The sequence below is a fragment of the Cydia pomonella genome, chromosome 18 (assembly GCF_033807575.1).
Source record: "Cydia pomonella isolate Wapato2018A chromosome 18, ilCydPomo1, whole genome shotgun sequence".
NCBI classification, from domain to species: Eukaryota; Metazoa; Arthropoda; class Insecta; order Lepidoptera; family Tortricidae; genus Cydia; species Cydia pomonella.
This window is the reverse complement of record NC_084720.1, coordinates 9,604,000-9,615,854: the sequence shown is the minus strand read 5'-3', so window position 1 is coordinate 9,615,854 and position 11,855 is coordinate 9,604,000. Positions and strand designations below refer to the sequence as shown.

Here is an 11,855-nt window from a genome sequence, read left to right as displayed (position 1 = left end):
GAATATCAATATAGAAAAATAAAAATAAAGGTATTATAAGCGCTAATAGGGTCTAATAGTAGTAATAATACCCATACCTAAAACATCTTTGTATAAAAACAAACACATTTGAAAAAGTAGTCGATAAACCAGTCAAACACCGATAGATTATTAATATGTTGTAACATGACATCACAATTTTTTATCTCACATAGATCATTTACGCACACATTTGAATTTAATTTACAGTACATATGGGGCTACTTTATAGCACTAGTGCGAGAAGTAGCATATTATGTTACTGTGTCGAACATTTAAAGGGCCATATGTACTGTAAAACGTTGTACGATACATGTGCGAATAGGTAATTCGCAACTCGTGTCGATTTAAAACACTCCCTTCGGTCGTGTTTTAATTTATCGCCACTCGTTTCGAATTTCCTATTTTTCGCACTTGTATCGTAATGTACTATTCTGGTCGCACTTTTGAAGTTTGACAGTCGTTCTTTTACATCCTATTTCTATGGTTTTCATTTACCTCCATTTGACGTTTGTCTTTTAACTAGTTTGCATAAAAATATTTTTGTTGTCCTAAACTAACTATAGCAAAAGTTTCGTGTGAAATGAGCGATAAAGATATTTTGGAGACGCCACCTCATATTCGCAATGTTGTATTATTTGTATTGTTTCTGTATTGAGGTGTGCAATAAAGCGTATCTGTATTGTATTGTATTCCCAAATGTCGGCTGTAATATGAGGTTAGTGAATATATCATAGAAAGTTTATAATATGGTTGTAGATAAAATAGTGTATGTAACTGTACATAATTAGGAATTAAAACACTCGTGTGGTCCTTTCAAGAAACTCACTTCGTTCGTTTATTAAACCCACACTAGTATCAAACACAAGGTTTCTTAAACCCACACTAGTAGTAGCAAGTGAGACCCCATATGGAGTATTGCTGTCACCTTTGGGCAGGAGCACCTGGATGCCAGCTTGGGCCCTTCGACTCAGTTCAAAGACGTGCTGTACGAATCGTCGACGATCCCAAACTCACAAGCGGTATTGAACCTTTAAGTCTAAGGAGAGACTTTGCCTCCTTATGTGTGTTCTACCGCTTGTACAATGGGCTGTGCTCTGAAGAATTGTTTGACATGATGCCCACGGCTACTTTCTATCACCGCACTGCCCGCCGTCGGCAGGGTGTTCATCCTCACACCCTAGAACCTAAATGGTCACGCGCTGTGCGGTTTAAGAGGAACTTCCTCCCGCGCACGCTCCGGTTGTGGAATGAGCTACCTGCCGAGGTTTTCCCGAGGGTCTACAGTATGAGGTTCTTCAAAAAAGGAGTGTACAGATTTTTAAAGGGTCGGCAACGCGCATGTAACACCTCTGGAGTTGCAGGCGTCCATAGGCTACGGTGACTGCTTACCATCAGGCGGGCCGTATGCTTGCTTGCCACCGTCGTGGTATGAAAAAAAAAAGTATTTAAATGCCTCTCATTAATGCAGTAGACACATAAACTACTATTACAGGTCTTAAGACAAACATGCATTATAAACATTCTGGCATCTTCTTTAATAGTTTGAAGCGTTGCGACAATATCACATTACTAGCATATGAAATATTGTGTTTAAAACCTGTGAAAAAGCAGCAGTCGCACACACCTTATTGTAACTAACGTTAGGCATTTCTTTTAGGAATTAGAAATCGTCTAAAGTCCCTATCCGTCCGTCTAAACTCTTTTGACGTGATAGGTTTTCATTAAAGTTTAAAATAAATAAATATTATAGGACATTATTACACAAATTGACTAGTCCCACAGTAAGCTCAATAAGGCTTGTGTTGTAGGTATGTACCTAGACAACGATATATATAATACATATATCATTATAAATACATAGAAACACCCATGACTCAGGAACAAATATCCATGCTCATCACACGAATACATGCCCTTACCAGGATTTGAACACGGGACCATCAGCTTCGTAGGCGGGCTTACTACCCGCTAGGCCAAACCGATCGTCAAATCATCGTCAAAAATAGGGCTTATTTTGAGAACTCTATTATAAGTACATGTTTTATAACAAATTCATTTTTATAGTTATGAGAATGCATGCTAAATAATTGCGAAAATACAGAACTTGAAGTACCTACTGTTGACGGAAAAATATTTTACATTATTCAAATAGCCCCTACCTACGGTTGTAAGTCATCGTTACAGATATGTTTTAAAATGCCAATATCAAAGAGACAATAAACATTGAAGCAATCCTCGACATGATTTGTATAAAATAACGCGTGCTTTACGAGGCTCTGTCCGTATCCGTTCCATTCCCCGATAACATATCATTCGCTGCGCATATTGTATCGACGTCTCAAGGCGGGACATGAAATATTCAGGTCTTATACACCCCAGCATACATCCTCCGTCTATACCTTCTCGTAGGGTAAGTTCCGACTACATATTTCGGCAATCATCTGTTATTTCGGTGAGACGTAGTTTATTCGAAAGCTTAGGCCTTGGCTCGACGCTCATGGATTGATAGGCAAACATTGGATCGATTTAAGTGCTCAGGAAACATAATATTTTGTACGCCGAGAAGAAAAGCATTAAGGGCTACTTTATACATTCCATATTTAACATCTCTAAATATGTTAGTTTTCTAATGTTCCACAAATAAATTATCTTTATATACTCGTATATTTTCATCAGAGTCAAATAGCAAAAGATAACTGGAAGAAATTGATTATCAAACGAGTACAATATGAGCGTCATGTGACTGTTTTATCGAAATCTTAAGAAGAAAGTCGGCGACCGCGCGCTACCGCGTCCTCATACAAACGTTGTCCTCTTTTTCCTCACCGGATATTAACATTATAGAAAATGTTTTTACACAGTTTGATGTATACTAACCATAGTTTGTATAGGGGACGGTCGCCGTCCCCTATACTAACTATGGTTAGTATACATCAAGATCTAATTCCCAAAATCGTGAATTACCAAAATAAAATCGAAAATGAATGAAATAAAACAGGTCCAAAAATCTGAAGGCGTATCTTAGACTATATGAATACGTACACCCTTCCACGCTCGCCACGACACGGTATATGACTTCCAAAAGCAATGTACCGTAACGTTCGCCAAAGGGGCTAATAAATTCGCTTACCCTCTAAATAATAATAGCACAAAATAAATAAATTCAATAAAGCTATTTTAGAATTATTTACGCGTGAAAAGATATTTAGGTACTCGAGCTTGAGGCATGGAAAAAAAAAAGTCTCTTCTTCCTCGCGTTGTCCCGGCATTTTGCCACGGCTCATGGGAGCCTGGGGTCCGCTTGGCAACTAATCCCGAGAGATAGCGTAGGCACTAGTTTTTACGAAAGCCACTGCCATCTGACCTTCCAACCCAGAGGGTAAACTAGACCTTATTTGGGATTAGTCCGGTTTCCTCACGATATTTTCCTTCACCGAAAAGCGACTGGTAGGTAAATATCAAATGATATTTCGTACATAAGTTTAGTTCCGAAAAACTCATTGGTACGAGCCGGGGTTTGAACCCGCGACATCCGGATTGCAAGTCGCACGCTCTTACCGCTAGGCCACCAGTGCTGTTTGGAAACAAAAAAGTATTTGTGACAATTATATATATTCACAAGTTGCAGTTGTTTCTGGGACCTGGAGCAGATGTTAGAGGCATAATTCAGAACAAAGCCTAGATATCTGTCATCTGAGTGTCGGGGGGCACGCCTGAGATATGCGGCCATTCAATAAAGTCAATGCAGTGTTCCACCCACAATGGACAGGTTAATACAATACAAAGATAAACTCCTGCTGTTACTGGGATGGTGAAAACTACTTACTTATGTCTTTGTATATTAATACACGTATCCACTTTTACTTGGAAATTACGTAATGTCGTAACTACATTCTTCCCTGGCAACTTTATTAATTTCACAGGTGTACCTCTTACACCATTCTATTAATAGTTTGTTAGTAACACCTCATTCAGAGTTAAAATGTGTAAAAACACCCAAAAAAGCCATCGGCTAATGGTATGCAAGTCTTTGTTTAACATATTCATGCAGTCCGCTGAATCACACGAGCATGGCGGTTTGCCAAGGCTAGCTTATCTAGCCCACCAGTGTATCGCTACGGTTAAGCATAGTGTATATTTTAGGTATATTTTAAGTTGCATTACCTAATTGTACACGCAATTTATTTTCATTTTTATAACAACTTTACAACTTACTGGTAGTTGGAGGCTGGAGCACGAAGACATTCACTCTAAACTATTTATATTATGTACTATCTAGAATTTTGGCTATTCTATGTGTATATTGCAGATGAAAACTAAAGGAAACCCTTTTTTCATCAACTTTGTTTCGGTATGTTTTGTGTGCGTTTGTAATGAAATTATACACTTATATGTACTCGTACAAGTTATGTAATATCTCAAGTAGGCCATCTCAAGCCCAAGGTGTACGTAGAATTTCATATACTCGTAATAATCTTCATTCCCAAAACATATTTGAGCCGTATTTTCTGACTTGAGGCTTACTTAGTTATACTTTAGTTTACCAACGTATACTTTTTCTAAAAAGTGTGTTAGGTACTATAGCTGCGAAACGTTAATATAAACGATGAAAACCATTTCGGTTGGTTAAGTTGAAAAACTTTCCGAGCGTGTAAAATTTCTACCTGCTTTTATTTCTTGTTTATCTCAGATCTATGTTTGTCTTATAGATATGTAGTGTGATTGATACCATAAGTGTAATGATTCGTTTTCTCTTTTATCATTAAGTTACTCTATTATTAATATTGCATATCAACACTTGATGAATATTTTTCTTCTAACTTTTGTTCATCCGATAATTTCTTTGTCTCTAACCTCTAAATATAATTGAAAGAACCAGTCATTTAAATGTTAGAGGAAGAGTCCTGTGCTACTAAGACTACGCTTGAGTCTTCACTTTTATATTTATCTAATGCAATATAATAGTTGAAATATTTATAATTTATTTGCGAATGCTGTATGTACAACGCATGCATTAAGTATGTTGAAAGCCACAGCTAATTAGGAACGTAATCTTGTTTACGCTCGGCTGTGATTAGTGGAAAAAGTTTGTCGTTTGTCGCGGCTTTTAAGGTTATGCAAGCGGTCTTATATGCTTCAACTTAAATGAAATTAAGATTTATGCGTGTTGAATGCTAAGTCTGGACTCGTTTACGTACCTACTTTAAATGTTCATACTCTAGTTTCTAAATATTAATATTTACCCCAAGGTACTCGTATTGCAGCGAATAATGAAAAAAGATTGTGTATAGTCAAATACATGTTTACATTTTTCGTCTAGTTACAAAGCAATAAGGTGTAAAAGTGTTAACATATCTTTGACGTTGACGGTACCTTTTTTAGCCAATAAATCGCCATGTTTGCCCTCTCATGCCAAAGACATGCCTAATTTCATATAATATCCATTCATTCCTGAAACACATCTGTAGCCTTACCACGACAGTGTTAAACCGACATATTATTCGCTAACGTCTGCGTAACTTACTTTCTATACATCTCGCTCGCACTAATAAGCGAGTATGAGATGCATACAAAGTAAGTTACGCACGCGCTAGCGAACATGTCAGAATCAAACTGGTGGTAGCCGTACTGGGCTCTATTTTATGACGAAAAACTTTTTGGTTTGCACATCTAAAATCAAAATAAAAAATTTACCGCGTCATCGATTAAGTTCATGAATGTAGGTCGTATACATGGAAGATATATATGAATTGAACATCGGAAATGTTGCTCCTTAGCCACCAGATTCGGAAATTGCTACGGTATCTAACTAGGCAGTAATATGCAAGTCGTTCCAGTCTGATTGAAAGTGAACATGAACTTATAGATATGTATATGTAGGTACCCATATGCAGAGAGTAACATATTGTATCATCAAAATAGTTCCACAAAAACAACACTAGTTACAAATCTCCCCTGCAATAGAGAATACAAATTATTCATCAACGAAATAGTATAGCGGCAAAAACTCCGTAGACAGAGTGTCTTCCCGGCAGCCGGCTCGGGCCCTTCATTAGGGGCACGGAGGGCCTCGTAAGGGCCTCAAAAGGGCCTCGGGACGCAGTAACTCACGTAGGAGTGGCGCTGACACGCCCTCACTCTGTCGTGGGGAAAGTCAAAGGTTGGCTAGTAGCAATCAACGAATGGTCATTTCTGAATTTTGGTCACATACATCATTAACATTTATTATAACGTTTATTAGCCATAAATATCATAAATAAGTATTTAATAATCGCTTGATAAAACTAAAACAGTTCGTGTATGCAGTAATATCTATGGAATACATACGGTCCGATTCGAAAAATGATTAAGACACGTTTAAGATCTTGGAAAGATCTTTAAAAGATCGATAGCTAGACGACATGCCAAAATTGACGTTTATTTCGATTCCGCTGTGATCCCAATAAGATCTATCTACGATATTTCTAACGTCAAAGTGACATTGGTTGCCCGAATCGAGCTGCTTCTGACAATTATACGACATAGAAATGAGAACTTATGTAAACCAGAACTTATCGTTATCGTATCTCATTCTTCGAATCGGGCCGTTTGAAGCGTTTGAAAATTGATTATGTACCTACAGCCAAATTAAACGTTCGTTTCTGTTTTTTTTAACTTGTAATGTTTTCACGCCCGATTCCTTTTGATTAATGTGAATATGACGTCGGTCGAAAAAACTCGGTGCTACCGGCACACGTCAGCAAAAACGAAAGGCACTCGGCCGCTGTTATGTGCAGCTTGATCAGGTCATTTACAGGCATCCCTTTTTAAGCTGGTCAACCGCTGTCAGCGTATTCATAGCGAAAAAGTATGATACCAGCATGATTTCAAGCTCGCAGGGCGTCTCTCTAGCACCAAAATACTACGGAGAGATACACCAACATATCATATTGGAATCTTTTTGTAATTTAAATGTGCCTACATGTGTAAATTTGTATAAACTGTATCATATTTGCTACGGGTTTTCCGAAGCTATTGCTGTTTGTAAAAGGATTGTTTCTTTTATTGTGGATACGTTTATTTACTGTTGGCGTCATGAAACAAACAGTTTCACTAGCTGGTTGTCAGTATTTTATCTTTATCAGTTATTTATTTACTTTAAAAGACTTACGTTTAAAGTTATTTACATTCCTCTCATATAACAATGTCACTAGTTCGGAATTCAAAATAGAAAAGCGATATTGCCATATGAATAGAAAATTAAACAGACAGTAAAAAACAGGCGCGTAATCACAAATTAGATATAACAATTTCCAACTGCTCTTAAGTGATATGTAAGCGAAACTAGTCTGCCTGTGATATTTATATATTAGTAGTAACCATAAACAAGCCCCACATACATATTCCGACTGTGCCACCAACGATTACCATATCCCTCAAATATATCAAAACGTTCCGAATATTTTATGCTCGTCGGTATCTAACAGGCGTTTTGTGGTAATGTCTTCGTTTGATGTATAGCAGTCAGGAGCACTCGTGGTCTAAATATCTTGCCATTATGGAGACTTGACTACATTAAGAAGTAACGTGGCGGAGGGGCACTTAGCGTTTTTTCGGTCGGTAATCGCGAGTCAGATTGCTCGTCGCGAAATGTATTGCCGCTTCGAGAAGAGTATTTGTTAAAATTATAGGCAAGCATTTATTTCGCAAGTGGGAATATCGGAGTGGGCGGTGACGGGTGCTCTTACCGAGCCAACGAATTACAGGGCAAATGGCGCCTCGTTTGTGTCTAATTTGTACATTTGCTTGTGCAATCTTTTTTGGTTGAGATTTTGCCCCAAAATTGGCGGGGCTATTTTGTGATGTGCCAAATAAATGGTTGGGCTACGCTGTTAATTATAACGCCGATGCGCTGTTTTCATCAAAAATACCCTTTTCATTTAGGTTCATGTCATTTATCAGCATAAATAAAACCGTACGCTCCCCGAGCACGATTTGAAGAGCAATGTATGAGCAATAAAACGTAGCAAAAAGGTGAACCCGACGAAGGTAAGAAGTGCAAAGAAATTCCGTATGAATTACAAATGAATTTCCCCGAGTCTTTCAAAATACTCGGACTGAAAAATCTCACAACGGGCAGCTTCTTTAAATAATGTAAGAAAGCGGAGGTGCGCGAATTGCAGGCCCAGGGCTGAACAAAACGTAGACCCGGTTGAATTTGCAATTTTGAGGCGTTTCGCTCTCACAATTTGCTTACTTATACCACGTTCCCTGTAATTCGCTCCGCAGTGCTAAAGTTAAATAATCACCGGCGTCGCCTCGCTGCAGTCGCGTTACAGGACCTTCTTATTTTCTGGCATCATTTCAAATTAAAAACGATGAGAATAAGCCTAGGTATCCTGGCGCAGAACGCTCGCTGGCACGGCCCGCCTCGTATACGTAACCGACAGTTTAATCCTTTGTTTGCGAACTTGTCTCAAGTGGCCGGTTAAAATTTTTACTTTATTTTCTCTGTATAGGCTTAAAACTAGCGCCAATAAATTTTATTTGAAATTAAGTTAGACTCAGTTTATTGTCATTCATCGGCGTGGGAGTAAAATCTAATTAAACACGTAATAATATTCCAAGCAATATGTAAACTAAAAAGCTAGTCTCTGTGGGAAAGGCGCGGCTGCCTTTCGTTTTCTATTAAATAACGAACGAGTTCGCTGACCTAACTTAGCAGCCTGCACAAAATTTAATTTGAATGCGGGTCCGGCCACTATGACGCCGCCTAACAAAACAGAGCCTGCCTGCCGCAGATTAGAACTCGCTTACACAGTGTTTGTTCACGGCCTACGTTTTTGATATTCTGTAGCCATTATACGTGTGTTTAGGTTAATCGATTGCTAAATATGCTTGTATACATAGATACTTCCAACTGAGTTGAGCTCAAACAGCGATTTTTGCGGTATTTATAATCTTTTTGACATAAGGACGCGTATTGAGGGACCAGCGGACGATGGGGCGAGGTTAAATATAGTCTTTTTTCCAGCTCCTCAATAACATTTATAGAGATGTCTAAAAATTTACATTGTTTCAACCTATTACTTCTGTTTTAACTCACCTCGGCCTCCCCTATTAAAACGTTATTATTAGATACTAAAAGAACCGCTAAAAGTATGATGAGAGATGCTATTAATAACAAAAACATAATGGAACATCCAAATTCTTTGGCGTTTACAATTGGGATAAAATTTGCTGCAATTTCAGGAATAGTCGGCAGTTATTATTCGGCGTGTAAGCGGGAATTTGTCTCTCCAGGACATAGTCGGTTTTGTCGGGAGTTTCTCGTAAATTCGCATGGTTCGCTGGCTCCTTTCAAAAGTCGGGATTGGTTTTACGCTTTCGGCGGCATTGTTCGTGGCGTTTTGACTTTGAATTTTAACTGTCCTGCTTCAGAATATTTTCGGCGATGAATAATGTTTTCGCTACGCGTTTAGTGCATTTTAATTTGCATAATTACTTTTATTTGCTGCGTTTGCTGAACACAAGGATAAAAATGACTGTTCCGTCAAAGAAAGTACACATGATTTGGGTAACAATAAAATTATAAGAAATATTTCGACAATCTCTTCAACATTTACATATTCATTGACATGAATTGCAGTAAAACCCTACCCTTATACGTTTCCTATGTCGAAACGGCGTGCTCTTGAGAGACGAAGTAAGCTGCGGTACAGATGCATTTGACGTCTCTAATCTCTCAAATCTGTTTCAAGATTCTCTTAGCCGCTGCTCGAATGCTGTGAGCACTGGAATGTCAGAGGAAATAAGTACTTATATAATAAGTGTTATAAAGTTAAAAATTACTTCCAATTTTGATTTTAGAAATTACTTACCTGCTGATTCGTTGTCAATGACAAAAAATACTGAAAACTTAACTTACGACACTATGCATCATAAAGGCTTTGAACTAAAATGACCTTTCCGCTATTCTACGAGAATTCTAATTTGACGCTTCTATTGACGCTAGAAATTCGGTAAACTGAAGACCTATTTAAGTCATTTAAAATACACATTCAATAGTTTTCTATTACAAACAAAATTTAACGCCGTGTCATTGAGATTCTCCGCAAGTTTTGTTGCAGGCTTGGGCGTGAATTTTCCTTCTACAGTTAAAAAAGTTTGCCAAACGTCGTCGGCCGGGGGCGTGGGTGGAATGCCATCAGAAGCAACAATACATGAGTTTAGAAAAACAAATATTGGTAAAAACTTTGTTATGGAAACAAAGTTAAATAATAAAACATGACGTATTTTTATAACAGTTCGTTTGTGTCTATAATTACGTTTCTGTTTTTAGGGTTCCGTAGCCAAATGGCAAAAAACGGAACCCTTATAGATTTTTTTATAATGAATCCATAGTAGATAAGAGCTGTCGATATTAAATCTCATACAAGTAATAAATAAATATAAATATTGTGAACAATCTTACACAAATCGACCTAGCCCCAAACTAAGTACAGCTTGTACTATGGTGCTAGGCGACGATATACATATGTGTATAGATAAATACATACTTATACATAGAAAACACCCATGACTCAGGAACAAATATCTGTTTTAATCACACAAATAAATGCCCTTATCGGGATTCGAACCTGGAACCATCGGCTTCATAGGCAGTGTCACTACCCACTAGGGCAGAAACCTGTCGAACCGTATCCGACCCTGATGCGGTTTAATAAGAAGGAAGGAAAGCTGTACACAACTACATACGTATACGCCATTGAAGAGTTCCGCTCTGATCGTAATCAGCAGATCCTCTTCATCAAATGACACTTTTTTAAATGCAGATGCTATAACACATTATTGTTTGCGTCAAATCCGTTAGTTATGATTGTTTGTAGACTTAAGCTGATGTTGTTTGATGTTGACCCCATGAATAATCCAAGTTTGTGACCTCGAGCGCCGAACGCAACTTTGTAAAAAATCGACAACACCGCGAATATTCCGTTTTTTTTTTATGTGGGCGATTAGAACTCTAAAGGTTTTATTTTTTAAATAGTTCCTTCTCATTTTTCGCGTTTTTGAAGTGGATTAAACTTTCTACAATACGAGATTAGAATTGTCTCTATAGTCCTAATAGTTTCCAGGATAAATCCTTTCAAAGTTTATAAAAGAGGGTGGGGGGGGGGGGAAGAGTCGGCTCACCGGGTCCAATCTATGATATATTTCTTCCTGCTCTTAGCAACTAGGGCAAAATATATCAGTTTCGTATAATTTAAGGGCCAGGAATTCATTTTTGGAATACCTACACTTTTAAACAAAAATATGTTTTCCATTTCGGCTTAGAAATGATGAAACTTCTTTTTTTCAAGTCAGATTAAAAAAGGTCATTTTGCGAGTGACAGAGCAGGAAAAAATCAAAAGAACATTCAAGTCAAAATTCACTTATTTTCACGGTTCGGCTTAGTTTAAATAGTGCGAGCTGGAGATCTGTGCTGTATTGAGCTGAACGTGATGCTTATATTACAGAGCAAGAGAAAGGCAAATTGCTAACCAATCTTACAAAAAATGTTTTGGTATACCAACAGTTAATATTTAAAAATATTCTCTTAAGCGGCATAAAGCAGAGACTCGGCGCTCTTCAAGCCGGTAATTCTGCTTCGTTGACGCAATTAATTTTATATTAACGTCGAGAGCCATCTGTTACAGCCCTGATTCTCTGTCTTACGTCTGATGAAACGATATTTTTCAAATTGAAAAGTATAATTTAGATAATTTACTGCCTTGTCGCTTAGAATAACAAAATCATTCAATTTAAATAAGTTTTTATGGCAACTCATTATTACTAACAATACGTGCGTTTAATT

The 11,855-nt window shown here is 37.7% G+C and overlaps 1 protein-coding gene and 1 long non-coding RNA gene across 3 annotated transcripts in view; both read left to right on the top strand.

Moving 5' to 3' along the window:
• LOC133527592 (semaphorin-1A) overlaps nt 1-11,855 on the top strand; it is a 533,145-nt gene that overhangs the window by 176,412 nt on the left and 344,878 nt on the right. The gene's annotated exons all lie outside the window — the stretch shown is intronic.
• On the top strand, nt 41-5,519 carry LOC133527614 (uncharacterized). Its single transcript, XR_009800904.1, has 2 exons — nt 41-854; nt 888-5,519. It is a non-coding gene; the product is annotated as an uncharacterized LOC133527614 (long non-coding RNA).